Genomic DNA, 3621 nt, shown 5'->3' on the forward strand with positions numbered 1-3621 from the left:
GGAAATTTTCACAAAATTGCCTTTATACAGGAAATTTTCTTTATATAGAAAATTTTCACAAAATTTTCTTTATATAGAAAATTTTCACAAAATTTTCTTTATATAGAAAATTTTCACAAAATTTTCTTTATATAGAAAATTTTCACAAAATTTACTCTATATAGAAAATTTTCACAAAATTTTCGTTATATAGGAAATTTTCACAAAATTTTCTTTATATAGGAAATTTTCACAAAATTTCATTTCTATAGGAAATTTTTACAAAAATTCCTTTCTATAGGAAATTTTTACAAAAATTCCTTTCTATAGGAAATTTTTACAAAATTTTCACAAAATTTCCTTTCTATAGGAAATTTTCAAAAAATCTCCTTTTTATAGGAAATTTCCAAAAAATCTTTTTTTTATAGGAAATTTTCAAAAAATCTCCTTTTTGTAGGAAATTTGCAAAAAAATCTCCTTTTTGTAAGAAATTTGCAAAAAATCTCCTTTTTGTAGAAAATTTTCAAAAAATATCCTTTTTGTAGGAAATTTTCAAAAAATATCCTTTTTGTAGGAAATTTTCAAAAAATATCCTTTTTATAGGAAATTTTCAAAAAATTTTCTTTTTATAGAAAATTTTCACAAACTTTCCTTTTTTATTGGACATTTTTATAAAATTTCTTTTTTTTTTTAAATTTTCATAAAATTTTCTTTATTTTAGGAAATTTTTTACAAAATGTAATTTTTTTTTGGAAATTACTCCAAAATTTTCTTTTCTTTTAAAGTTTCCACAAAATTCCATTTTTATATGAATTTTTTTAATTGTATTATTTTAATAAAATCTTAAAATTTGTCTCTTGTTACACTGTCCTCTAGCAATGCGGAAGAAACTTATTTTTTTAGAATAATTTCTCTTTCTTCCCCTCTTAACACATCCTACTGTTACAATTATATCTTCCTGCCCTTTCTCTTGCCACACTCTTCATTTATACGTTAAAACCACTGCAATGACAACCAGGCCAATGTGCCAACAACGTTACCAACATTAAACATTTATTTATGCATACAAACATTGAACCAGCCACATGCAACCTACAACAAGTTGAGTTAAAAACAAAAACAAAAAACACCCAAGTTAAGCGAGGATAAAAAGCTAATATTTACTCTTAACTTATATAAAAATACATAGAAACACACATACACACTCTCATCTATATAAGTAGACATGTGATAACACTAACATACATATAAAAACACCACACACAAATACATATATAATAAAGATGAAAGAGCATGTGGGTATTAGCGGAGATAGATGTTGATAGACTCATCTGGAGGACATGTTTTTTAGTGTGAGAGTGTGAGAGTGAGTGTAAAAGATTTACATTGACAAAAAAGGTTAAAGACCGTGATGCTTGATTTGTTATTTTGTTTAAAAAATGTTTAGAGTTCTAAAAACATAACATTTTTATTATATAATGAAAAAAAAATCATCAAAATAAACACACGCAACTAAACTTGTCTGTGTGTTTTTTTCTATAAAAATGTTTTATAAAAAGAAAATTACCAACTATAAAATATGGAAATATTATTTAAATTGTTTGCAGTAAAAAAATAATACACATATTTGTCTTCCTTTTATGAATTGCTAGAAACTTTTAAAGAGGGGAAGAATATCTTTATTTATCAATGCAGGAAATAACTACAAAATAAATACTTAAATTACACATTTGTTTAAAAGGAAAATTAACAAATGTAAATTAATATTTAACAGTGCAATGGATGATTTTTATTACGTATGAGTAACATTTTGTGCTTTGAAGATGTTAAATAAAAATTAATCATACGTATTTCAAGTAAAAATGAAATTATTCAAAATTGATATTAAAGGAAAATTTTGCGAAAAATTTTAAATAAAAGATAAAATATTTCTCATAAAAATAAATTTTATAGAAATTTTTAATAAAATTCTTGAGTGAAATTTACATTTTTTGAAAATTTCCTATAAAAGAAAATTTTGTAAAAATTTTCTACAAAAGAAAATTTTGTAAAAACCTCATAAAAAATGAAAATTTTGTAAAAAAAAATCCTGTAAAAATTTTCAAAAAATGCTTCTTATTAAAACAAAATTTTGTAAACATTTCCAATAAAAGGAGAATTTTATAAAAATTTCCTGAAATTTTGTGAAAATTTTTTATGAAAAGAAAATTTTCTATAAAAAAGAAAATTTTGTGGAAAAAATCCTAATCCTAAAAATTTCCTATCAAAACGATAGGAAAAAAAGAAATGTTTTGAAAATTTTCTCCTAAATAGAAAATTTCCACAAAAAGGAAACTTTTGAAAATCTCCTAAAAATTTTCAAATTGTTCCCCCAAAATACAAAACCAAAAAATCAACTACAAATTGACATCCCCTCATAATGCATTTAAATTTATGATTTATTTTTCCTCGGTGACACAAATTCACCCAAACTACATTTTATTGACTCAATCATTTTATTAAAAAAAAACGAAACAAAAGCTGTCATAAATGTTTACAAATTGCTTTTCTTAAGGGAAAACAAAAAAAAATAAATATATATATAGAATAAAAACCAAATCAGCGTAAAAAATGACGAGCATTTATTTAAACAAATAAAAATATAATACACGTACTACGTACGTATTCAGTCAAACTTACCTCCATATAAATAAAAATATATTTTCTCTATTTTTTACCAATTTAAATCATCTTTTCTTTCTATTCAATCATTCATTCATTTATACATTTTTGCCATTGCTTTCATACACTCTATTAAATTGTATTTGTTGAAAGAGAGTGGGGGGAGAGGGTAAAAATGTATGTGTGCACTATTTCCTTTAACGCCATTTTTCCCGAAACTCCTGCTCATTCATCATTTCATCACAATTTGACTCACGGTTGAAAAGGCCATTAGTAGCAGTTACTAGATTTCAAAATGTCTCTCTCTCTCTCCACCTACATCTACAGAAATCTTAACGAGTGTAAATGTTTGTGTGAGAATGTCTGTGTGCTTTTGTTGGTGTAAATGTGTCAGTGTGAGTTGAATAAGCACTTGCGAATGTCTTGAATGAAGTAGTTTATGCTGTAGTTGTTGCTGTTGCATATCTGTATGAATCTAATTGCAAGCAGTGCATCTACTGACAGCGAAACGTGTCAATAAAATTTATACAAAAAAACATATACTTTCGACGACGATGCACGTATAATATCGACAAACTAGGATGGCATCATATGTATGAAAACATATTTGATCTAGAACTGAACTATAACCGAACAGGAACTGAACTAGAACTGAACTAGAACTGAACTAGAACTGAACTAGAACTGAACTAGAACTGAACTAGAACTGAACTAGAACTGAACTAGAACTGAACTAGAACTGAACTAGAACTGAACTAGAACTGAACTAGAACTGAACTAGAACTGAACTAGAACTGAACTAGAACTGAACTAGAACTGAACTAGAACTGAACTAGAACTGAACTAGAACTGAACTAGAACTGAACTAGAACTAAAACATCATTCCTTAGTGAACAATAGTGAACATTAAAATAGTCTGAAAAATAAAGGTTCCTTAATTTAATTTTGCAGTTGCTACACTGTTTCCGTAAGTTTGCCACT

The sequence above is a fragment of the Lucilia cuprina genome, chromosome 5 (genome assembly GCF_022045245.1).
Source record: "Lucilia cuprina isolate Lc7/37 chromosome 5, ASM2204524v1, whole genome shotgun sequence".
In the NCBI taxonomy this organism is placed as follows: domain Eukaryota; kingdom Metazoa; phylum Arthropoda; class Insecta; order Diptera; family Calliphoridae; genus Lucilia; species Lucilia cuprina.